General features: G+C 48.1%; 1 protein-coding gene across 3 annotated transcripts in view; it reads right to left on the bottom strand.

The window, feature by feature from the left end:
* Positions 1 to 27,072, bottom strand: part of LOC126281832 (transcriptional enhancer factor TEF-1) — an 824,099-nt gene that overhangs the window by 782,425 nt on the left and 14,602 nt on the right. The window lies entirely within an intron of this gene.

The raw sequence follows: 27,072 nt of genomic DNA, 5'->3' as shown, positions 1-27,072 counted from the left end.
AGAAACCAGATGGCAGTTAGAAGAGTCGAGGGACATGAAAGGGAAGCAGTGGTTGGGAAGGGAGTAAGACAGGGTTGTAGCCTCTCCCCGATGTTATTCAATCTGTATATTGAGCAAGCAGTAAAGGAAACAAAAAAAAAATTTGGAGTAGGTATTAAAATCCATGGAGAAGAAATAAAAACATTTAGTTTCGCCGATGACATCGTAATTCTGTCAGGGACAGCAAAGGACTTGGAAGAGCAGTTGAACGGAATGGATAGTGTCTTGAAAGGAGGATATAAAATGAACATCAACAAAAGCAAAACGAGGATAATGGAATATAGTCGAATTAAGTCGTGTGATGCTGAAGGAATTAGATTAGGAAATGAGAAACTTAAAGTAGTAAAGGAGTTTTGCTATTTGGGGAGCAAAATAACTGATGATGGTCGAAGTATAGAGGATATAATATGTAGACTGGCAATGGCAAGGAAAGCGTTTCTGACAAGAGAAATTTGTTAACATCGAGTATAGATTTAAGTGTCAGGAAGTCATTTCTGAAAGTATTTGTATGGAGTGTAGCCATGTATGGAAGTGAAACATGGACGATAAATAGTTTGGACGATAAGAGAATAGAAGCTTTCGAAATTTGGTGCTACAGAAGAATGCTGAAGATTAGATGGGTAGATCACATAACTAATGAGGAAGTAATGAATAGGATTGGGGAGGAGAGAAGTTTGTGGCACAACTTGACTAGAAGAAGGGATCGGTTGGTAGGACATGTTCTGAGGCATCAAGGGATAACCAATTTAGTATTCGAGGGCAGCGTGGAGGGTAAATATCGTAGAGGGAGACCCAGAGATGACTACACTAAGCAGATTCAGAAGGATGTAGGTTGCCGTGGGTACTGGGAGATGAAGAGGCTTGCACAGGATAAGAGTAGCATGGAGAGCTGCATCAAACCAGTCTCAGGACTGAAGACGACCACAACAACAACAACAACATGTAGTATGATGTAAATGGCTGATTATCATCACACAACACCAAGTCACCAGATGTGTCTCACTTCCGCACAGCCTGGTTGTTGTATGCTGTAAAACAGCAGCTGAGTCACTTAGGAGTATTTCATGCAAATTTGTTAATTCCTTTTCACAATAAAATAGAAAAAAAACAAATTATTAGCCAGTCAATTAGTCATTATGTGTGAAATCATCTGAAGCAATTTATCTTAAATGCAAAAATACTTCACATTTTTCTCACAATGCCTGTGATACCATCTTGATACATATCTTATCATTCTCTTGTTTCCTTCCGCATAGGTCAATCATCTTACTTGTCCTTTTGGCAGTCTACAACTGGTAGAATTGGTGTCGCAGTCCTCTTTCTTCTTTCCTTCCTTTTATTTGTCTTTCCCTGCCAGTACTAAACCACCCGCAATTTCTGCTTGCAATGTGCGTAGTGGAGTGTGTTGTTCTTGAAGAAACTTGCAATCCTTATGATATTGACTAAAGAAATTGTAATTGTGTGCCAGAAGACGTATAAATAGAACCTCCTTGATTTTATGTGGTATTTGTATAGTTATTATAGTTTGGTCATCAGATCAATACCTCAATACAGGTGTTGTAAGCTGGGATAACATCTCGTTTTAGGACTTTCACATATTCTCTTTGTGATTTGTTCCACCTGTCTGCCTTATCCTCGGGCTCAACACCAACAAAAGATGACAGCAGAGTAACAAGTTTGTTGTCGTACCATCTCAGTACAATGAATCGTCCTGTGTGGTCTACTAGACTTGTTATTGCTCCTCGTCCTTCAGCCTTCGTGTTCGTTTTGTTGAGGTCACAATCTCCCATTGGAACAGAAACGTCAACAGGTACTACACAAGTATACCACTCGTAAAAAAGCTGTCGTCATACACCTTGAAATTGTGGTTTTGTGGCAACTTAGCTTAATTTTACGACCACTTCATACAAGAGCCCTTTCCTTGCTTTTCTCTTCCTTTCTACATTTTTTCCTGCTACGCCATGATGAATGTCAGCCATGTGAGTAGCCAGAAGCTCCTGACCTACACCACATTTTTATACCAGCCTTGTAGGTTTTTCTTTGCATAAACTGTTTCAAGGGCTTCTGCCTTTAAAAGCAATCATTACCTCATCCACACTGTGACGTTCTGGAACTTCTTTCAAACTTTTTTTTCTGAATTGATTCAGCCATGTTCCAGTTTTCCAGAGTTATCACTAGTTTTAGTTTCATCATTTACTAATATTTTCGAAGTTGAGGACGCTCAACTGTTTTTCGTATCTATTTCGTGCTGTAAAGCAACTGTGTGGGCCATGTGGGTCTCCCACTAGCAGCGAATGCTAAACATTTGAGCAAGTCCCACTCTCAGCTACATGCCTGAAATTTGTTCCAGTTCCGACTTGCTTGTGTTCACTTTTGCTCCGGTCTTTCGTACGCTGTACTGATTTCAGTGGTCTACCAAGTTATGAAGCATGTCATCCATCACCAGATTTTCGAAATGTTCCAGAGGAGCCACTAGCCCAGCAAGAACAGATACAGGAAGAGGAACGAATGGCTCACTGACTGGAGCAAGATCTCCCTTCTTCCACAGTAGTCAAACAAACTTTTCTGCAACATTGTCGTTCCGCTTTTTGGACTCATCTTCAGCTAAACGACCTTCAGGATCACTTCCAGCAGAAAAATGAATATTAGGAGATACTTGTTCACATCCTGGATAGTCTCTTGTAGTAACTGCAACTGTTCATCAGAGTCACCACCAGCATCATCTAAGTACAAATCTTCTGTTTTAGTGACACCAAGCTAGTCTCGTCCAGAATATAAAGTGTAATACGTGTATATTTCTATTGTCAAACCACAATTTATGAAAGATGTTTGTATTTTATTAATAGGATAAAGTAGGAATAATTAATATTTGTCATGTTGGGAATAATTGTGGTAGCAGGGAATGTCTGCACCAAAGTATTGTTGGCAAGAGAGACCGCACATTGATGTAATTTTAAAAAGGGCGGGAGAGACAGCTTATGGATACATTTTAAGAAAAGAGAGGGAAAGACCGCGCATTTGTAATGGTAGCAGGGATTGCCTGCACCAGAAAGCATTGTTGGCAGGAGAGACCGCACTTAAGCGTTCGTAGAAAGTCAGTAGTAAGCGAGATGTGAAGCAAGTCGGTAGCAGGTCTGAAGCGAGAGGTTGAGAGGAGCGGTGTGCCTGCCAACCACTAGCTATGATTTACAAGAGATTATAAACGGATGTACAGAGACATCAACTATTATCATAAGAGAAACTAATATTACTGAATTAATATTTGAGAAACTCAAGACTACTGAAGGTATGTTTGCGCATTGCTGGTTGTAAGATTATTGTAAAAAGTCCCATTTGAACGTTTGTAAAATTATTTCATTCATTCAGAATATAATTATTTTTTTCCAGCAATATTTCATTAATGATTATCCATCTCAAAAACCATGAACGTAAACTTCGCAAAATTTTATTGTTGCCAAGAAAAAGTTTAACTATGAATTATGTAACTTAAAGAATAACGTCAGCTTTGTCATAAAAATACAGCCACTTATTACGACAGCCCACCAGCAGCTAATAGAGTATAGTATAACAGTAAGTATTGTAAGATTGGTTGGTTTGTGGGGGTTAAAGGGACCAGACTGCTACGGTCATCGGTCCCTTTTTACAAATACTAAAAACACCCACAGCGAATAAAAACGATCAACAGAGGATAAGACAGACGACACAGAACAAGAAAAACGTAGACAAAGATCAGACAAGACGAACTAAAATCACACAGGGTGTGACGGTGGTTGGCCGACCATACAAACAAAAAGGGAAAAGCCAACCACCGAGAAACATATGAAAAAATCAGACAAATCGTAGGTCATAGGCCAGAACCAACACAAAATCTCACACACTTACATTAAGCGATAAAATCCCCTTGCCCGAATAAAACGCAGCACTATGTCCGATATGGAAGAGTCGTCAGATAAAAGCACAGAGAGCGTATCAGGCAGCGCAAAAGTCTGCCTGAGCACAGTTAAAAGGGCGCACTCCAACAGAATATGGACCATCGTCAAGGACGCCCCACAACGACAAAGAGGGGGATCCTCACGACACAGTAAATAACTGTGCGTGAGTCGAGTGTGGCCAATTCGAAGCCGACAAAGGACGACTGATTCCCTGCGGTTGGCTCGCATGGATAACCACCACACAGTAGTCGTCTCCTTGATACGGCGGAGTTAGTTTGGCACGGGCAGGTTGCGCCAATCAGTGTCCCATAAATCAAAAACTTTGCGGCGTAATAGTGCCCGCAAATCAGTCGCCGGGAGGCCAATCTCCAGAGATGGTGCACTAGTGGCCTCTTTCGCCAGGCGGTCAACAGTTTCATTTCCGGGTATCCCAACATGGCCCTGGGTCCAAACAAAGACCACAGATCTGCCGCAACGGGCAAGAGTATGCAGGGACTCCTGGATAGCCATCACCAGACGAGAACGAGGGAAACACTGGTCGAGAGCTCGTAAACCGCTCAGGGAATCGCTACAGATAACGAAGGACTCACCTGAGCAGGAGCGGATATACTCTAGGGCACGAAAGATGGCGACCAGCTCAGCAGTGTAAACACTGCAGCCAGCCAGCAACGAACGTTGTTCAGAATGGTCCCCTAGAGTTAGTGCATAACCGACACGACCAGCAACCATCGAGCCGTCGGTATAGACAACGCCAGAGCCCTGATACGTGGCCAGGATGGAATAAAACTGGCGTCGGAAGGCCACCGCAGGGACTGACTCCTTCGGGCCCTGTGCCAAGTCGAACCGAAGGCAAGGGCGAGGCACACACCATGGGGGTGTACGCAGAGGGGCCCGGAAAGGAAGTGGTACAGGGAAACACCCAAGCCCTCAGAGAAGCTGTTTGACGCGTACGGCGATCGGACAACCCGACCGGGGCCGACGTTCTGGCAGACGGACGACTGACTGCGGGAACAGGACACGATAATTTGGATGCCCGGGCAAGCTAAAAACATGGGCAGAATAAGCAGCCAGTAATTGTTGGCGTCGTAACCGCAGTGGAGGGACACCTGCCTCCACAAGTATGCTGTCCACAGGGCTGGTCCGGAAGGCACCAGTGGCAAGGCGTATCCCGCTGTGGAGGATTGGGTCCAGCAGCCGCAACGCAGATGGGGATGGTGAACCATAAGCCAGACTCCCATAGTCAGAACGGGACTGGATTAACGCCTGGTAAAGCCGTAGGAGAGTAGATCGGTCGGTGCCCCACCTGGTGTGACTCAGGCATCGCAGAGCATTTAGATGCCGCCAACACGAATGATTAAGCTGCCGAATATGAGGCAGCCAAGTCAACCGGGCATCAAAAACCATCCCCAAAAACCTATGTAACTCCACCACTGTAAGAAGCTCGCCGTCAAGATAAAGCTGCGACTCCGGGTGAACAGTGCGTCGCCGGCAGAAATGCATAACGCAGGTTTTGGCTGCCGAAAACTGAAAACCATGCGCTACAACCCAAGACTGCGCCTTGCGGATTGCGCCCTGTAGCTGACGTTCAGCAGCTGCAATGCCAATGGAGCTGTAGTAAAGGCAAAAGTCGTCAGCATACAGGGAAGCGGAGACAGAATTTCCCACGGCCGCAGCGAGCCCATTAATGGCTATTAAAAACAGACAGACACTTAGAACAGAACCCTGTGGCACACCGTTCTCCTGGACTTGGGAGGAACTATACGAGGCCGCGACGTGCACGCGGGAGGTACGATACAACAGAAAATTGCGGATATAGATCGGCAGAGGGCCCCGAAGGCCCCATCCATGAAGCGTAGAAAGGATGTGATGACGCCATGTCTTATCATACGCCTTCCGCATGTCGAAAAAGACAGCGACCAGATGCTGACGGCGGGCAAACGCAGTACGGATGGCCGACTCCTAGCTCACCAGATTGTCGGCGGCGGAGCGGCCTTTACGGAACCCACCCTGAGACGGAGCCAGAAGGCCCCGAGACTCCAGTACGCAATGCAAGCGCCGGCTCACCATCCGTTCAAGCAACTTGCAAAGAACGTTGGTGAGGCTAATGGGACGGTAGCTGTCCACCTCCAAAGGGTTCTTCCCCGGTTTCAGAATGGGGACAACAAGACTTTCCCGCCATTGCGACGGAAACTCACCCTCGACCCAAATGCGGTTGTAAAGGTCGAGGAGGCGTCGCTGGCAGTCCACTGAAAAGTGTTTCAGCATCTGAGAGTGGATGCTATCTGGGTCAGGAGCGGTATCAGGACAAGCGGCGAGGGCACTGCGGAATTCCCACTCACTGAATGGAACATTGTACAACTCAGGATGGTGGGTGCGGAAAGAAAGACTCCGACGTTCTACACGCTCTTTAATGGAGCGGAAGCCCAAGGGGTAGTCGGCAGAAGCGGAATTCAGAGCAAAGTGCTCTGCCAAGCGGTTTGCAATGACGTCGGAGTCAGTACAAACTGCTCCATTCAGTGAGAGCGCAGGGACGCTGACAGGGGTCCGATAGCCATAGAGGCGGCGAATCTTGGTCCAGACTTGAGATGGAGTGACATGGAGGCCAATGGTGGACACATACCGCTCCCAGCACTCCTGCTTGCGTTGGCGGAAAATGCGGCGGGCTCGCGCACGCAGCCGTTTGAAGGCGATACGGTGTTCGATTGAGGGATGTCGCTTGTAACGCTGGAGCGCCCGCCGGCGAGCTTTAATCGCTTCAGCGATCTCAGGCGACCACCAAGGCATAGTCCGCCGCCGAGGGGACTCAGAAGAACGGGGAATGGCAGATTCGGCGGCAGTAACGATGCCGGTGGTGACCGATTGAACCACTGCATCAATGTCATCGTTAGAGAGAGGCTTAATAGCGGCAGTGGAGGAGAACAAGTTCCATTCAGCCTTATTCAGAGCCCATCTGCTAGGGCGCCCAGAAGACTGACGCTGTGGCAGTGACAGAAAGATCGGAAAGTGGTCACTACCACAAAGGTCGTCATGCACTCTCCATTGGACAGACGGTAAGAGGCTAGGGCTACAGATCGAAAGGTCAATGGCGGAGTGTGTGCCATGCGCCACACTGAAGTGTGTGAAGGCACCATCATTTAATATTGAGAGATCGAGCTGCGCCAATAAATGCTCAACGATAGCGCCTCGACCTGTTGACACTGACCCACCCCACAGATGGTTATGGGCGTTAAATTCGCCCAGTAACAAGAAAGGTGGCGGCAATTGGGCTATCAGAGCAGCCAGGAGATGCAGCGCGACATCACCATCCGGTGGAAGGTAAAGACTGCAGACGGAAACAGCCTGTGGCGTCCACACCCGAGCAGCGACCGCGTCTAAAGGTGTTTGGAGAGGTACAGACTCGCTGTGAAGAGAGTTCAGGACAGATATGCAGACGCCACCAGACACCCTTTCATAAGCTGCCCGGTTCTTATAATAACCCCAGTAGTCACGGAGGGCGGGGGTTCGCATTGCCGGAAACCAAGTTTCCTGCAGAGCAATGCAGAGGAATGCAGAGGAAAGGGTGAAGGCTGTAAGTTGGCGGAGCTCAGCTAGATGGTGGAAGAAACCGCTGCAGTTCCACTGGAGGATGGTGTTGTCCATGCCTGAGAAAGGCGTGACGAGACTGGGAAGAGAGATTACGCCGCTGGGTCACCTGCTGCCTCCGATTTAGCACGTGTGATAGTGCTTTCCATGGCGTCTGATGGACCGGCGAGATCGAGGTCCTCAGCGGACGCCAGAATCTCCACCGCATCCTCAGACGCAGAGGTGGAAGGTTGCGGTGGGATGGCTGCCACCACGAGTTCCTTCGGCTGAGAGCTCTTCTTGAGTTTCTCACGCCGTTCCTTGGGTCGCACCGGCTGGGACGGCTTCACCGATTCAGTCTCCGGGACGGAGGAGGATCGTGAAGCCCTACGACCAGCTGATTGCGAGCACTTACGCCACTGTCGGTCGTCAGCCTTCTCGCTGGCGGAAACCTGGGAAGGGAGGGACCCAAGGGACCCCTTGCAAGCGTGAGAAGCCGAAGAAGTTGGATACTTCTCCGGCTTAGAAGTGGGGACGGACGTCCCCAATGGGTGGGATGGTGTTGCTCCTGAGGTAGGTGGCGCAGGAGCAACCTGGTGGGTATAGCCCCCCACTGGCGAGGGGGCAGGAGGAGTTGTACTACTCGTCGATCCGGCCACAATTGGAGAAACAGACGGGGCTAGCACAGGTGTTGTAGCAGCAGGAGCAACCTGGTGGGTAGAGCCCCCCACTGGCGAGGGGGCAGGAGGAGTTGTACTACTCGTCGATCCGGCCACAATTGGAGAAACAGACGGGGCTAGCACAGGTGTTGTAGCAGCAGCTTAGGAAGATGTCATTCTCACAGGATGGAGTCGGTCGTATTTCCTTTTGGCCTCAGTATAGGTTATTCGGTCCAGGGTCTTGTATTCCATGATTTTACGCTCTTTCTGGAAAATTCGGCAGTCTGGCGAGCAAGGTGAATGGTGCTCCCCGCAGTTGACACAGATGGGAGGCGGGGCACAGGGAGTATTGGGTTGTGATGGGCGTCCGCAATCTCGACATGTGAGGCTGGAAGTGCAGCGAGAAGACATATGGCCAAACTTCCAGCACTTAAAGCACCGCATCGGGGGAGGGATATAGGGCTTAACGTCACATCGGTAGACCATCACCTTGACCTTTTCCGTTAATTATCCCCTTCGAAGGCCAAGATGAAGGCACCGGTAGCAATCTGATTTTCCTTCGGACCCCGATGAACGCGCCGGACGAAATGTACACCTCGGCGCTCTAAATTGGCGCTCAACTCTTCATCAGACTGCAAAAGAAGATCCCTATGGTAAATAACTCCCTGGACCATATTTAAACTCTTATAGGGGGTGATCGTAACGGCAACATCCCCCAACTTGTCACAAGCGAGTAACCGTCGTGACTGGGCAGAGGATGTCGTTTGTATCAGTACTGACCCAGAGCGCATTTTGACGAGTCCTCCACCTCCCCAAACTTGTCCTCTAAATGCTCGACGAAGAACTGAGGCTTTGTAGAGAGAAAAGACTCCCTATCAGCCCTCGTACAAACTAAGAAGCGGGGCGAATAACTGCTACTGCCATCCTGAGACGTGCGTTCCTCCCACGGTGTGGCCAGGGAGGGGAACGTTTTCGGATCGTACTTCTGAGCGTTAAACTGAGCCCGAGAACGGTTAGAGACTGCTGGCGGCTGGCCACCAGCGAGAGACGATGCACCACGCTTCATTGCGGGTCATCCGCCCTGATGCCACCTACTCCGACCAAGGGCCCTCCCTACGGGCGCCACCCAGCCACGGCAAGAGCCACCTGGCAGGATGGCCGTTGCCGGGAGTACCGATACCCCAGGAGGATAGGCATCTACTCCTTGGCATACGTGGGGAATTAACGGCGCAGGCATCAGTAGAGTGATCCCTGTGTTGTCAGGGGGCAACAACTAACAGGGTACATGGCGGCCCCACCACAACGGACTGGCTGCCGTGCTGTATGTTAGGTAACATGTGGTCCATGGTCGCTGTCGGTGCAGAAAGAGGCACTGCATAGTGCAAGGTGTAATCTGCACGCAGAAACAGTCATGCCCAAGAGATGGAGAGCGGACAGGACCAATTCAACGGTGTATAAGCTGGCGAAAGGTCTGATCGCAAGATGGACACAATCCACCAAGTAAGGCGCCATTCCCCAATCGACTCGCTCTTCGGAAAATTTTGAGAGATGGATGTCAAGAAAAGTTTAGTTTAATATAGGAGCAGATATATATATATATGCGTTATCCGGCGACTAGACAGAGGTAAGAATTTTCAATTTATTCAGTATGATCTTTCAGGGCCATGACGCAGCACTGCTAACGTCCAAAATTTACCAGGTTAAATTGACAGTCAATTTTTGAAAGGTTATAAGTGAGCGACAATTTTATCGAGAGGTTTGTCACATTGTATTATTGGTAGTATGCTATACATATTTTCACTGTTGGGTAGTTACGCTAAATGAGAATATTATTTAGATTATTTTTTTCTGTTGGGAGGTTTCGGAAGTTATTTTGTGGGGAGGTTACAGTATATTCATGTCGCAGTTCGATGTAGCAGTCAGATGGCGATCCAGTAACAGTAAAAAAGGTAAGGAACAGTTTTGGGTTATTGCAGGTAACGACTGAGGGCCACGACGACGACACATTCTATGTTTCGTCGAAATCAGAAAATAACTTTTAATAAGCAGCATTTAAATTTGTATGCTAAGATTGAGCAAGAGAATTAATTTCAAAGGGAAGATTTCATTTGGTATTATTAAGCAAGAGGTAGAAATCCTAAGGGAAGGTTTCATAGGTTATTGTAGAAGGGAACAAAAGAGATATAGAGGAGGCGGGAAGGTTTCAAAAGTATATCTTCGATGGATACCTACAAAAACGATAGTGTCATTGTTACTTTAATTCTATCACGACTTCCATTGTTTCATGAAATGAAATAATTTTGGATTCATCCGCAACTGTATTACTCATTGCCGTACATAACATGTTTGTAACATGCATTTTCAACCCCTATTACAGCAAACTACAGAACAGTTTTTCCGTTCTCAAGCAATATTTGCTATTTGTGGAATGGAAACATAAAACAGTATATTAAAATATTCCAAAAAAACTGCAGTAATATGAAGAGAATGCAACAATGTTACCTGGCGTGACATGGCTGTTCGGAGCAGCAGTTGGTTAAAGACACTACGTTGGTGAGCTTTGCCCGCGCCAGTGATTCGTAGTAACGCCACCAGAGATTGCTAGGGATGCGTTAACTGATATGTCACGCCATGCGTTAAGCAGAAAGGAAGCAAATAGCAGTCTCTACAGCATTTCAAACCGAGTGTGACACACATTTCACGCAAGACATACAGGGTTAGAGAAAGGTCAATCGGAAAATTTTCATCAGTTGTACTTGTACCGGCAACCCGATGTCTCAGTAAGTAAAATTCACCTATTTATCTCTGGTGATAAGAGTTGTCGGTCTATCGTCAGTAAGACACACTCGTACGTTGTACACTCGCGGAAAAAGAATCTCAACTCCATGAAGCTGAGACACAAACGAAAGTTGGTAGGCGTGTTTTTACTTCTGGAAGATGTGTACTCCAATTTCGCACCACTCGCATACGAGTGGCGCTGGTAGCGCCATTATGAGGATGCAAATAAAATTTGCTTTCAACAGACGCTGTAATGGTCGTGAGCGTTACTTACCTAAAATAGACAGGACGTGTTGAGTTGCTGTGAGTCAAAAGTGTCTTTAAGGCGACCAACACGCCATTATCAACACCTCAATGAGTCTTAACGAGTTTGTGAAGTACGGCTACGAAAGTTGGATGTTCCTTCTGCGGTATTGTAGAAAGAGTTGGCAGGGATGAAGCCACATGACTGCTGGCATCAGCGGTCGCGGGGACGTAGGGTCACAAGAAGACCGGGTTCCGGACGGCCACATGGAACCAAAGAGAGGGAAGACCATCGTATTCTGCTTATGGTTCTGGTGCACCGTACTGCCATGTGCAGTAGCAATGCAAGCAGCAGGTGGCACCACAGTGGCAAAGAACTGTTACAAATCGATTACTTCGAGGACAGCTCCGAGCCAGACACCCTGTAGCGTGCATTCCACTGACCCCAAGCCACCGCCATTTACGACTTCAGTATTGTCAAAGTGAGAGCTCAGTGGAAGGCATGGTGGTCTGTTGTGTTTTCTGAAGAAAGCTGGTTCTGCCTCGGTGCCAGTGATGGCCATGTAGTGGTTAGAAGGCGGCCAGTTGAGGGCCTGCAGCCAAACTGTCTGAATGCTGGACACACTGGACCTACACCTGGAGTTATGGTCTGGAGTGAGATTTCGTATGACTGCAGGAGCACTCTCGTGGTTATCTCACGCAACCTGACTGCAAATCTGTATGCCAATCTCGTGATTCGACCTGTTGTGGTGCCATTCATGAACAGCATTCCAGTGGGTGTTTTCCAACACGATAACGTTCGCCCACTTACCGCTATTGTAACCCAATATGCTCATTGGAGTGTCGACATGTTGTTGTTGTTGTTGTTGTTGTTGCTGCTGCTGTTGCAGCAGCAAATAATAATAATAATAATAATAATAATAATAATAATTATTATTATTATTATTATTATTATTATTAAGGGTTTAAACTACTGGGTCTTCAGTCCCTCCTTATCATGAAACACGTAAAAAGGTAACAAGCAAAAAAAAATTATGGGAACTTCGCTGCTCAAACTATGTAAGCAAGTCAAAGAGTTGGAAGCGGCATAACAGCAATTGTACAATAGGAAAGAGGAAAGAGATAACCCAGACAGCATCTTGCACAAGGGGATCTAAAGGCACAAGGTGGTGAGAGGATGTAAGTAATGTGCGGTTGCTTGGTGGGTTCCCGCCACAGGGGGAGGCTCTCGTCCCCGCAACCACCCGTAACACTTGAAGTGGAGAAGTATTATAGGTTAGAGAAAATCCGCTCTCCCTTAGGAAATGCAAACTTTGGTAGTAGCTGTCACGTCATTGCAAGCATCTGAGGTAGTGAGGTAGGCAAACACTCAACAAGAAAGTGCGCCATCGTCAGTAGCCTACGCCAGCTGCAGTGAGGAGGATCCTCTCGATGCAGAAGCAACTCCTGGGTGAGTCTTGTGTGGCCGATGCGTAGTGCGCACAACACAATGGCATCTTTCCGAGAGTCCTGGAAAGATGTATGGTATGCCACACCTTAGGTCTCTTTAATCGCTCTCAACTTGTTTTGGGTAGTAGTAGCCTGCCATTCCAATTCCCAGAGCCTCAGAAAGTTGTAACCTTGTCGACAAGTCGCCTTCGGGTGCTTTATCACCAGATCTGTCTTCAATCGAGCACATATGGGACATCCACATATTTGCAATGGATTATTTCTCACTTACGTTAACGTGTAATCGTGCAATGTTAATCACTTAAATATGTAACCTAGACAAATGTATTCCCGAAATTTCATTATTGTACATTAATTATCGTTAGGTGTTGCGATTTTTTTCCCCGAAATGTAGGAACGTTGCTGGTTAGTATCAGAAACAACCTTTATTTACAGTGTTTTATTTCTTTCTCGTTTTCCGTTATCAATACCGTCAACAGAAAATGTTGAAAGCCATATGAAGGAAGCTAATGAGAAATCAAAATGTTGGCACAGAAAAAACATGTGCGCTGCTCACAGTACTCCCAGGGAAAGAAATTGCGATATGACACTTTACTGCATGCGACAGTTACAATGCGTATGTTATGACAAACGTGTCTATGCTGTGCACCGTCTCCTTAGCCGAAACTTGTTACGTCACATCTGCACAGAAGTTCTGACGAAAAATGACGAAGAAACGTATTGAGAGGACGAGGCGCAAGCTCCTGGGTTGGATTCCAAATACCACCTCGCATTTTTCTGAGGTAGTGAGGTCTGGAACGGAGTTCACTCGGCCTTCTGAAGCTGCTTGAATAAAGAAGCAGCGGCGTAATCAGGATTCATCTACTGGTAAATGTGGCTGGGGGGATTGCTAACATACTGATCTCGTGTTCCAGTACAATAGACCGCTCCTCATACTGCCCTGTGGGCAGCAGGCGGCCATTTGGAACAGGCGTGAGCTCTAAGCCGTGAGTGGCATCCAGGCCGTAGAATGTTTTAGCGAGAGAGGTACCCAACACACTTACAGCAAGACACCAACGTCAGCCTCTGCACTCATACATACACTAGGCCTTCATTTTTTATGTAGGACATATCGTCCCAGAATTAAATTAAGAATGACTCTCACCCCTCGTTCTGACGAATGTCGCATGGTATTTGGTTGCAAAGTTCCTGAGTCGACAGGGGGGTTATTAACAGAAAGGCTGTTTCTACGTGAAGAATGGAAAGTATGCAAAAGGCCGAAGAACTAAATTGAAGGCATTGACTTAATAACCAGATACGTCCACTTTTGACCGAAAACGAGACTTTACTACCATTGTATAGTTTGAAAATTACTCTTTCGTGTGATGCGAGAAGACCTGCCTTCAGAACCAATTGAAAATAACAAAGGCAATGGACTTGTCGACGTCAGGTGTTTGGACACAAGAAACAAACATGTCCAGGGCTTGCTTTGTCATTGCAGTGAAACTCTGGCATGTAAAATACAGCCAAGAAGTTCCCTGTGGTTGATGTTACGCAAGAAATATTTTTGGATTTATTATTCCTCCAAAAAACTGTTTCGGTCTAACATTAAGAATGCTGGTGATGGGAAGTTTACTGTTTCAAACTGCAGGTGTTTTGGAACTCCACTGCACACAAGCATGTAGTTTGCCATATTGCATCATTATCTTAATTTATCTATCGGATTAACCAAAGGACCAATTACGTTAGCTGCTAGTCGGCGTTGATTAAATTACAGGGGAAAGTTGAAAACTTGTGTCTGACCGAAACTCGAACCTAGATTTTTTTATTTCACCCAAATGTTCTCCTCGACTGCCACTGCTATCCAGACACGGTCCCTGACCGACCCAAATATCCAGCGTCTTTTTCTTGGCTTTGTTTTAGGGCGCAAATACAGCTGAGATCATAAGCGCCCAAGTCATAACCTTAGACCATAAAGAAGTTAAAAGCGACTATACATTAAGCCCAATCAACGTAAGGCGGGTAGGCGGGCGGGCGGGCTTAAAGGGGGGGGGGGGGGGGGGAAGGTACCAAACTGCTTTGTCATCGGTCCCTTGTACTGTCAAAACTTCCGTCCCGGTAGCTGAGTGGTCAGCGTGAAGGATTGCCGTCCTACAGGCCCGGATTCGATTCCCGGCTGGGTCGGGGATTTTCACCCCATCCGGCACGCAGGTCGCCCAATGTGGCGCCGAATGTAATGAGACCTGCCCTGTAAGGGCCCTCCCGGCCAATGACGCCAAAGGCTCATTTCCATTTTTTCAGTTAAAACAATTCCACAAGTGAAAGAATAAAACAAACGAGACTTACAGCACAATACCAAAAGGAAGCAAAAACCACAAGAACGAAAGAAAGGCAACAATAGGTACAAGTAACAAAAGAGGACAATCAAAACGACAAACGCAAGAAACAGAAGAGATTAAAACTAGAAAGCAGATTCCGTGGCTGGCCGTCCATGAGAATAAAAAGGAAATGCCAGCCACTTTGCGACACGTTAAAACCTCCAACCTAAAAGCAGTAGGGGAGATAAAACAGAGGGACAAACGACAAGCGCTAAAACTTACGTAGAAGGGTAACCCCCCCCCCCCCCCTCCTCTTAATCCATAAAACGTAAAACTAGATCAGCAGATAAGGCGTTCCCTGCTAAAATTTGCTGTAAAAAGTCCAGTAAACGAAGATCATGACGCAATGCAGCTAAAGAAGGACCGCTTAACAGTGTATGGGCCACTGTCAACCGCGCACAGCACCGTCACTGAGGTGGGTCTTCACGGCGCAGGAGGTAGCCGTTAGTCGCCCAAGCGTGGCCAATACGGAGCCGACAGAGAACCACAGAGTCCCTGCGAGAGGTCCGCATGGAGGACTTGCGCACGTTCGTAGTCTCATTAATGACAAACTGTTGGGCGTACTGAAGTTACGCCATTCCGTTTTCCAAACCCGAAAAGCCTGGCGTCGTAGTAATGAACGCAGGTCAGTACCAGAGATGCCCATCTCCAGAAGCCGTTTCCGAGTAGCCTGTTTGGCCAGCCTGTCAGCAAATTCGTTGCCTGGGATTCCAACGTGTCGCGGGGTCCAGACAAACACCACTGAACGACCGGACCGTTCCAGGGCATGGACTCCTGGAAGGTTGCTACCAAAGGATGGCGAGGGCAGCACTGGTCGATAGCTTGGAGGCTGCTCAAGGAGACAGTACACAGATGAAACGACTCCCCAGGGCATGAACGGTTGTGCTCAAGAGCACGAGATGTAGACACCAGCTCTGCAGTGAAAACACTGCAGCCACCGGGCAAGGAATTCTGTTCAATATGTCCTCCATGTACATACACAAAGTCCATGTGACTATCAGCCATCGAGCCGTCAGTGTAAACCACTTCATGGCCTCGGTACATGTCAAGGATCGAAATGAAGTGACAGCTAAGAGCTGCAGGGTTAGTTTAGTCTTTAGGCTCATGCAAAAGGTCCAAACAAAAGGCCTATGTATACACCATAGAGGTGTACGTGAATCGACCTCGAGTATAGGTGGTAAAGGCAAGGACTCCAGTTTAGATAGAAGGGGTCGGACACGAAATGCAGCTGTAAGTCCTGACCTGGGCCGGCGATGCGGGAGATGAATCGCTGTGGGTGGGAAAAGAAGACAGTAATTCGAATGCGCAGGTGAGCTATGAATGTGTGCAACATAACTGGAGAGCAGTTGCGCACACCTGACCTGTAATGGAGAAACTCCAGCGTTCACAAGAACAGTGGTCACCCGACTCGTCCTAAAAGCTCCTGTTACTAGTTGAACGCCACAGTTGTGTACTGGGTCCAGTAAACGCAAAGCTGAGGGCGCCGACGAACCATGAATCCGATTCCCATAGTCAAGGCGGGATTGAACAAGGGCTCTGTACAGCTGCAGCAGCGTCGAGCGATCTGCACCCCAGTTGGTGTTCAGGCAGCGGAGGGCATTGAGACGCTGCCAGCACTTCCGCTTAAGCTGAAGCAGGTGAGGAAGACAAGTCAATCGGGCTTCGAAAACCACTCCTAAAAATAGATACGTCTCCAGTACAGTGAGGGGATAGTCAGTAGGGTGAAGTTCTGATTCTGGACGAACGGTACGACGCAAACAGAAGTGCATAACACACGACTTTGCGGCCGAAAACAAAGCCGTGGTCTAGAGCCCACGACTGCGCCTTGTGGATGGCTCCCTGCTCGCGCCGCTCAGCAACACTAGTACTGGTGGAGCAGTACGAAATGCATATGTCTCCATATAGAGAAGGTAAGACGGACGGCCCTACAGCTGCTGCTAGACCGTTAACATCCACTAAAAACAGAGATACACTCAATAGAGAGCCCTGCAGGACCCCATTCTCCTGGATATGGAGGGAACTATGGGAGGCACCAACTTGGACATGGAAAGTACAAAGCGACAGGTAATTCTGGACAAAAATAGGGAGTGGGTCTCGGATACCTTACTTGTATAATGCGCCAAGGATATGATGTCGCCAAGTGGTGTCATACGCTTTTCGTAAATAAAAAAAGACGGCAACAAGGTGTTGGCGTCTGGAAAAGGCTGTTCGGATGGTAGACTCAAGTGGTAGAGCGACTCAGGCGGCAACCGCCTTGGCAAGAAGCCAGATGGCCACGTGACTCCAGGACCCGACCCAACCCAACCGCCAACACACCACACATTCCAGCAGCTTACAAAGAACGTTGGTGCGGCTGATGGGCCGATAGCTATCCACATCAAGCGGTTTTCTTCCGAGTTTGAGTACTGGTATGATTGTGCTCTCCCACCAGTGCGATGGAAAGACGCCATCACACCAGATCCCGTTGAAGAGCATGAGGAGATGTCGCTTGTAATCGGGCGAAAGATGTTTAATCATCTGACTGTGGATGCGACCTGGCCCAGGAGCTGTGTCGGGGCAATGAGCAAAGGCACTGAGGAGCTCCCACTCTGTAAATGGGGCGTTATAGGGTTCACTGTGGCGTGTAGTGAGCGAGAGGACGATCTCTTCCATCCGCCGTTTGAGAAGGCGAAAGGCTGGGGGGGGGGGGGGGGGAATTCTCCAATGCAGAGGCGCGGGCATAGTGCTCGGCAATCCCATTTGCGTCGGTAGATAACACGCCATTTATCTTAACACCAGGAACACCTGTTGGGGTCTGGTACCCAAAAACTAGGTTGATCTTTGTCCAGACTTGGGAAGGTGTCGTATGGCAGCCAATGATCGACACGTACCTCTCCCAACACTCCTGTTTCCGCCTTTTGATCAGCTGGCGAATGCGGGCACCGAGCCGTTTAAAGGCTATTAGGTGCTCTAGGGAAGAGTGCCACTTATGCCACTGCAGAGCTCACCGACACTCCTTAATTGCCTCAGCGACTTCCGGCGACCAAGGGACTGTCTTTGGGCGAGGGCACTCTAAAGGTCAAGCGATCGCGTTCTCCACCGCAGAAATGATCGTTTTAGTTACCTGCTCAACGACCACACCGATGTTACCATGTGGGGGGGGGGGGGTTGAAAGGGGGGAGGGGGAGGAATCAACAGTGACAGCAGAAGTGAAAGTTTCGCAGCCCGCCTTGTTTAAAGCCCACGTGGGCAGGCGTGCGTGGGCATGGCGCAGGGGCAGTGACAGGAAGATGGGGAAGTGGTCACTACTACACAGATCGTCATGTGCTCTCCAGTGGATAGATGGGGAAGGTCAGGACTGGAAACCGAGAGATCAATGGCCGAATATGTGCTATGTGCCACACTGAAATGTGTGGCGGCCCCAGTGATTTGAAAGGCAGAAGTCGGGTTGTGACAGTAAATTTTCGACATCTCTGCCTCGTCCAGTAACAACTGTGCCACCCCACAAAAGGGTATGAGCGTTAAAATGTCCCAAAAGTAGGAAATGCTTAGGGAGTTGATACATCAGTGCATCCAGTTCGTTCAGGGGTACTGCACCATCTGGAGAGAGATATATGGAGACAGGTATTTCCTGTGTCGTCATATCCTCACAGCCACAACTTCCAGAGTGGTTTGAAGGAGCGCAGGTTCACTGCATACTGAGTTCAGAACATAGACGCAAACTCCACCTGACACTATTATAGTTGATGCAGTTCCTGTAATATCCCTCATAGCCACAGAGGGCAGTCGTCCACATTGCCGGGAACCAGGTTTCCTGGAGGGCAATGCAGAAAGCATGTGTAGAGCTAACAGTTGCCGTAGCTCAGCCAGGTGGTGGGAAAAAACCGCAGCATTTCCACTGGAGGATGACGTTATCGTGAGGTTGGGAAGGCATGAAGCGCGCAATTAGGCAGGTTATGCATCAAGGGTCACCTGTTGCCTTTGAGCATTTGTAGCCATTTCTACAGTGGATGAGGCATCTGTGAGATCCACGTCTGCAGGGAATACTAAGATCTCCACTGCATCCTCATATGTAGAATTGATAGGAAATGGTGGTGTTGGGGCCACCAGAGGGTCCTGTTTCTTAGCAGAATACTTCTTACTTTGCTTGCTCTCTCGCTTCTCTGTAAGGGCTTACTGGGAAGATTTCTCCAGTGCAGCTTCAGGCACGGAGGAAGATCGTGACCAGCAAGGGATGACTTAGTCCGCTTCATTGCAGGGCATCCGCTCTGATGCCACCCACTATGATCAGGCACGGGCACCACCCAGCTACAGCAAAGACCAACTGGCTTGATGGCCATTGCTGGGAGTCCTGATGGCCCCAGAAGACAGAAAGCCCCACCATAATGGACTGGCTACTATGTCGGATATTGGGTGCAGAGAAATCCAATATTGTCATGGCGGCAAAAGAGGTCAGGAGACAAAGGAAGAAGATGACATACCCTGGAAACTGTCCTCGCCCATAAAGTTGAATCGCAGGTGGAGATGCAAAGCCATGACAAAAGATTCAGGAGAAGACACTATAGATAACTCATGCATAACGTAAGGCGACCTTCCCCCTATGGACGGCACTTCTGTAGCATTTTGAAAGTGGCAGGTCGAATGGGACTTGAACTCATAGGGCCAAAAAGTGTGCGGCTCATTTGGTGACCTCTTACAACAGGCAGGAATACCTCGAGCCTATCCTAATCCCCAGACCCGCAGGGAAATGTGGGAAGGATAGGTCGCCAGATCGTGTTGTAAGCTTTTCGTAATTAAAAAAAGAGGGTAACAAGGTGTTGGTGTCTGGAAAAGGCTGTTCAGATGGTAGACTCAACAGACACAAGATCAGGGATAGAGCCACCCTGGTGGAAACTGCTATAGCATGGAGCCAGTAGGCCACATGACTCCAGGACCAAAGGCAACCGCCAGTTCACCATACGTTCTAGCAGCTTACAATGAATGTTGGTGAGGTTGATGGGTCGATAGCTATCCAAATCAAGCGGGTTTTTACCTGGTTTGAGCAATGGAATGCTGGTGCTCTCCTGCCACTGTGATGGAAAGACGCCATCGTACCAGATCTGGATGGACGAGACATTGTCGCTTGTAGTCAGATGAGAGATGTTTCATCATCTGACTGTGGATCCGATCGGGCCCAGGAGCTGTATCGGAGTAATGTGCAAGGGCGCTGAGGAGCTCCCACTCTGTAAATGAGGCATTATAGGGTTCACTGTGACGTGTAGTGAACGAGAGGACTTGACTTTCCTTTCCACACGTCATTTGAGGATGCGAAAGGCTGCGGGGTAGTTCCCCAATGCAGAGGCGCGAGCATAGTGCTCAGCAAAGTGCTCGGCAATCGCGTTTGCGTCGGTACAGAGCACGCCATTGATGTTAATGCCAGCGACACATATTGGGTTCTGGTACCCAAAAACATGTCTGACCTTTGTCCAGACTGGGAAAAGTGTCGAGACATAACTCACCTGCTTCCATCTTTTTATGATCTGGCAAACGCGGGTGCAGAGCAATTTAAAGGCTATTAAGTGCTCTAGGGAAGGGTGCCACTTATGTCGCTGTAGAGCTCGCCGACGATCTTTAATTGCCTCAGCGACTTACGACGACCACTAAGGTTCTGACTTTCGCTGGCAGCACCCTAAAGAATGAGGGATCGCGTTTTCCGTCGCAGAAATTAGCGTTATAGTGACCTGCTCAATCACAATATCGACGACACCACGTGGGGGAGACTCAACAGTGACAGCAGAGGAGAAGGTTACCCAGTCTACCTTGTTTGAGGCCCTTCTGGGTAGGCGACTGTTGGTATGGCGCTGGGCAGTGACAGGAAGATGGGGAAGTGTTCACTACCACACAGGTCCTGATGTGTTCTCCAGGGGATGGATGGGAGAAGTCTTGGGCTGCAAATTGATAAATCAATGGCTGAGTAACTACCATGAGCGACACTGAAAATCATGGTGGCCACAGTATTTAAGAGAGAGAGGTAGAGTTGGGACAGTAAATTTAGGTATCTCTGCCATGGCCAGTAAGCATGGTGCAACCCCACAAGGGGTTTTGGGTGCTAAAATCTCCCAAAAGTAGGAAAGGTTTAGGGAGTTTATCAGTGCAACCAGTACATTCAGTGGTACCCGCACTGTCTGGAGGGAGATATACATTGCAGACAGTTACTTCCTGCGTCTTCCGTATCCTGACAGCTACAGCATCAAGAGGAGTTCACTACATACTGATTTCAGGACATGAATGCAAACCCCACCTGACACACTATTATATTCGCTACAGTTTTTTTAACATCCCCTGTAGCTGTGAAGGCAGGGGTCCGCATTGCCGGGAACCAGGTTTCATGGAAGGAAGTGCATAAAACAGATGTAAAGCTTAACAGTTCCCAAAGCTCAGCCAGATGGTGGAAAAGACCGCCGCAATTCCACTGGAGGATGACGTGATCGTCAGACTGGGAGACTGGGAAGGTATGAAACACTCAATGAGGTAGTCTACGCCTCAGGGCCACCTGCTGCCACCGACTTATTTCTTGAACAGGCTATATCCATTGTGAAACTTCTGTAAAGTATGGAAGGTAGGAGACGAGGTAGTGGCAGAAGTAAAGCTGTGGGGACAGGGTGTGAGTCATGCTTGGGTAGCTCAGATGGTAGAGGACTTGCCTAAAAAAGGGAAAGGTCCCAAGTTTGAGTCTCGGTCCGGCACACAGTTTTAATCTGCCAGGAAGTTTCATATCAGAGCATGCTCCGCTGCAGAGTGATAATTTCATTCTGGATATATCCATTGTGTCTGAACGTCTGGCGATCTCTAGGTCCTCAGCAGATGCCAGACTCTTCACCTCATCCTCAGATGCAGAGATTGTAGGCAGCAGTGGTGTGGGTGCCACCACTCTTCCTTTGGTCGTGGGTTTCTTCTTTCTGGATTTCTCTCGCTGATCCTTGGGTTTCTCTGGCTGGGAGGGCTTCACTGATTCAGTGTGCAGGACTGAGGATGATCATGAAGCCCTATGACCCGCTGCTTTTGGGCGCTTCAGCCACTGGTGGGTGTCATCTTTCCCACTATCAGATAGCTGGGAAGAGAGTGACCGAAGGAAACCCTTCCTAGCGAGAGGAGCTGAAGAATACAAAAATACTTACACTTCTCCATCTGAGAAGGCTGGTGTCACCGATGGTGGGGGGGGGGGGGCAATGCTTCCTAAAAAGTTGGTGGAGGAGCAACAGGGAGGGAACCCCCCTGTCAAGGGTGCAGGTATAGCCTTCCAGCTCTGAAAGCCGACTGGAACTCGCGGAACTGATGGGGCTACAACTGTTCTCATAGTGGTGGCATAAGATGTCATAGCCACATGATGTAGGCACTCAAATTTTCTCTTGGCCTCAGTGTAGGTCAGACAGTCCAGGGTCTTGTATTCCATCATTTTCCTTTCTCGCTGTAAAATCTTGCAGTCTGGTTAGGACGGTGAATGATGCTCTCCGCAGTTGACACAGATGGGAGGTGGGGCACATGGAGTATTGGGATGTGATGAACATCCACAATCTCAACAGGTGGAGCTGGAAGTACAGTGGGAAGACATATTGCCGAACTTCCAGAACTTAAAGCACTGTGTTGGGGGAGTGATCTACGACTTGAAATCACAGCCATAGGCCATCACCTTAACCTTCTCAGGTAATGTGTCACGCTCTAAAGCCAAGATGAAGGCAGCGGTGGAAACCTGATTATCTCTCAGTCCTCGATGGATGAAATGAACCCCTCATCGCTCTAAGTTGGCGTTCAGTTCGTCGTCAGAATGCAAAAGAAGATGTCTGTGGAATGTAATAACCTGGACCATATTTAAGCTCTTATGAGGTGTGCTGGTAATGTTAACATCTCCCAGCTTGTCACAAGCTAGTAATGCCTGTGACAAGGCAGAGGATGCCGTTTTTATCAAGACTGATCCTGACCGCATTTTGGACAAGCCCTCCACCTCCCCAAATTTGTCCTCTAAATGCTCTAAAAAAATGAGGCTTCGACGAGACGAAAGAGTCCCCATCAGCTCTCTTACATATGAGGTACTGGGACGAATAAGGTTCGCTGTCATTCTTAGCCTGGTGTTCCTCCCATGGTGTGGCCAGGGAGGGGAATGATTTAGGACCATACTTCCTTGCAATGTACTGAGACTTGGAACGCTTAGAGACTGCAGGCGTTTGGTCACCAGCAAGTGACGACATAGTACGCTTCATTGCACATCATCCACCCTGATGCCACCCACTCCGACAAGGGGCCCTCCCGACAGGTGCCACTCAGCCACAACGAAGGCCACCTGGCAGGACGGCCATTGCTGGGAGTCCTGATGCCCCAGGCTGACAGCCATCTAGTCGTTAGCATCAGTGGGGAGTTAATGGTGCAGGTATCTGCAGAGCGATCCCTGTGTAGTCAAGTGGCTACAAGCAACAGGGTACATGGTGGCCTCACCACAATTCACTGGCTACTGTACTGGATGAGGTGCAAAGAATTCCATGGTCCTCGTCGATGCAGAAAACGACACTGCATGGTGGGTAGAGGAAAACGCACCCAGGAAGGTGTCCTCGCTCAAGAGATGTAAGATGAGCAGGACTGCAATGGCACAACGTCAAAGTGGGATAAAGATCTCAATGCACGATGGACACGAAGCACCATGTAAAGTCACCATTCCCAAATTGGCTCGCTCTTCGGGAAAATTTAGAAAAATCTAGGTCAAACCCTACAGGGTACCATCACATAAAGGCCGAAAGGTGTGATATTACTTTTAGTCGCCTCTTACGACAGGCAGGAATGCCTCGAGCCTATTCTAACCCCCGGTCCTGCAGGAGTGGCGTACGAGTCAGGAAACAGATAACACGCTCAAGCACGTGTTAGAGAGAGCAGACCACTCGATACGCCGGGCAAGCTGGGCAGTGCAGAATGAATGGTCCAATTGGGAATGTGTGTGTGTGGAGTCTGCAAGGAGTGTGGGTATTTCAGTGTTAAGACAGTTGAGGTTGAATAGATTGAGAAGGTCAGCCAAAATGAAACCTCTCGGACAGGTTCTCGAAGAGCTGCGAAGGGGATGGTGGGCATTAACGTTGCTGAACATCAAAAATGGCTGAGAGAGGTGCTCTGGTGACAGTGAATGACTGAGGAATGTAGACACTGCAAAGAGAGAAGCTGAAACGAGAAAGGAAAATGCGGCCTGTAACAGCTTGCAGCTGGGTGTTCAGTGAGATGGTTTATCTAAGGACGTCATTCCGGATGAGCAGCATGACTCCCGCATGACATAGAATGTTGCCCTGGGGGGGGGGGGGGGGGGGGGGGCATCGAAGCGGACTGCATGCTTTCCGCAAGGGCACCATCGGACCTGTTAATCACGAATTTTGATGGGTCTTGGGTATGTTGTAGAGGAATGTGTCCTGAGTGCCTGGCTATCAGCTATTCATGAGCTATCCCCTAGCATCCGAGAAAACTGAAGTTTTATGCATTCCTTCTACACTCCTGGAAATTGAAATAAGAACACCGTGAATTCATTGTCCCAGGAAGGGGAAACTTTATTGACACATTCCTGGGGTCAGATACATCACATGATCACACTGACAGAACCACAGGCACATAGACACAGGCAACAGAACATGCACAATGTCGGCACTAGTACAGTGTATATCCACCTTTCGCAGCAATGCAGGCTGCTATTCTCCCATGGAGACGATCGTAGAGATGCTGGATGTAGTCCTGTGGAACGGCTTACCATGCCATTTCCACCTGGCGCCTCAGTTGGACCAGCGTTCGTGCTGGACGTGCAGACCGCGTGAGACGACGCTTCATCCAGTCCCAAACATGCTCAATGGGGGACAGAATCGGAGATCTTGCTGGCCAGGGTAGTTGACTTACACCTTCTAGAGCACTTTGGGTGGCACGGGATACATGCGGACGTGCATTGTCCTGTTGGAACAGCAAGTTCCCTTGCCGGTCTAGGAATGGTAGAACGATGGGTTCGATGACGGTTTGGATGTACCGTGCACTATTCAGTGTCCCCTCGACGATCACCAGAGGTGTAAGGCCAATGTAGGAGATCGCTTCCCACACCATGATGCCGGGTGTTGGCCCTGTGTGCCTCGGTCGTATGCAGTCCTGATTGTGGTGCTCACCTGCACGGCGCCAAACACGCATACGACCATCATTGGCACCAAGGCAGAAGCGACTCTCATCGCTGAAGACGACACGTCTCCATTCGTCCCTCCATTCACGCCTGTCGCGACACCACTGGAGGCGGGCTGCACGATGTTGGGGCGTGAGCGGAAGACGGCCTAACGGTGTGCGGGACCGTAGCCAGCTTCATGGAGACGGTTGCGAATGGTCCTCACCGATACCCCAGGAGCAACAGTGTCCCTAATTTGCTGGGAAGTGGCGGTGCGGTCCCCTACGGCACTGCGTAGGATCCTACGGTCTTGGCGTGCATCCGTGCGTCGCTGCGGTCTGGAATACTAAGTGCGATGCAAAATTAATCAAAAATTGACATTTTCGCATTACGTTTGTGGTTCGTAGTTTAAATGCCAAATACCTGGATAACGTTCGCATGGTTCGTGGATTGGGCAGACTGATCAGACGCTATACGTGATCATGTGATGTATCTGACCCCAGGAATGTGTCAATAAAGTTTCCCCTTCCTGGGACAATGAATTCACGATGTTCTTATTTCAATTTCCAGAAGTGTATTAACAGCGCACGCACGCACGTGCACGAAAGGTACAAAGTTCAATTTCTTTGAAAAAGTTTTTTCCATCGAGTACTGCAAGATAGTTCCAGTAGCAGTTCTGTTTTAGAGAGATTCATACCTCGTTTGTCATGGATTTCTACATTAGTGAAACTATTTTCAACCTAACAGTTACTAGGCTGTGGGACAGGGAAATATTCGGGAAATGTTCTTGAAAACTTGCAACTAATTCTCTCAAGTGTCCTGAAAGTGTTTTGTGCACTACAGCAAAGTTTTTCCCCTGAAGAATCTATGAAGTCCTTGAGCACTGCCACTGATGAATAGTTATTGTTTTACACGCGTACTGTCCACAGTTGCAGCTTCTTAAACTGAAAGACATTAACATTTCTTCCTAGCCGGTCTAAGTCAAGTTTGTAGAGATAGGGCACTTTACGCAATCAAAATCATACAGTTTCTCGCTTGGAAAAGAATGTTGCTTGTCTAAAAGAAACAAGCAGCTCAAAGAAACGACATAGTTCTCTCTTGATAACTGACGCACTTCAATAAGTAAGAAAAATAGTGTGTGTGTTCACTCTCAATTTCTTCACATTGAAACTGTGAAAAGACAGGAATTTAGAGAACTTGACTTGATGAAATTAGTAAGTTTTGTACCTTCATACAGAACACATTTCAAATCCTCAGGCATTTTTCTCGCTGTTAAAGCTTCGCTGTGTATGAAGCAATGGGAACACTATACATGCGGTACTGAAACTTTTACTCGATCCATTAGGCCTGTCTTCAAACTTGTAAAAGCACGTACTCTGAGTAGCGATAGCTGTACATTATACCACTTAATATCGTTGTTTATCACGAACTCGTTAAGCGCACAAAACATATCTTCTGCCGTTGTTCGAAAAATCTCCGTTCAGAACCAAAGCTCCTCACAGATTTGCTCTTTACATCAAAACGGATGAAAACCAAGAGATTTGCTTTTCCATCAATGTCTGTACTTTCATTAAGTTGTAGGGAATAAAGTCAGTTACCTTGAAGTTTTGAAATTAATTGTTCTTTCACACTGAAAGACATTGTCAATTCCTCTTTCCACTGTATCGTTGGAAAGGGTACTTGAGTTTATTTCCTTAGCAGCTGTATCACCATAGTTTCACATACAACTTTCGCAGCTGGTAGGATTAAATTCTCCGCAACTGTGTGGACTTATCCAGATTTTGCAGTTAGCAATGAAATGACGCTGTAGTCTGACATTACACTTTTACTGCGTTTGATCTTCCTGAGTTTGCTTAAAAAAATATAAAAATCTATCAACTTGCCAACGTGTACCATATTTCGTCTCCAAATGTCTTCGAAGATTAACAGGT

Source organism: Schistocerca gregaria, chromosome 7 (assembly GCF_023897955.1).
Source record: "Schistocerca gregaria isolate iqSchGreg1 chromosome 7, iqSchGreg1.2, whole genome shotgun sequence".
NCBI lineage: Eukaryota > Metazoa > Arthropoda > Insecta > Orthoptera > Acrididae > Schistocerca > Schistocerca gregaria.
The sequence above is the reverse complement of the archived record's forward strand: the minus strand, read 5'-3'. Positions and strand labels throughout refer to the sequence as shown.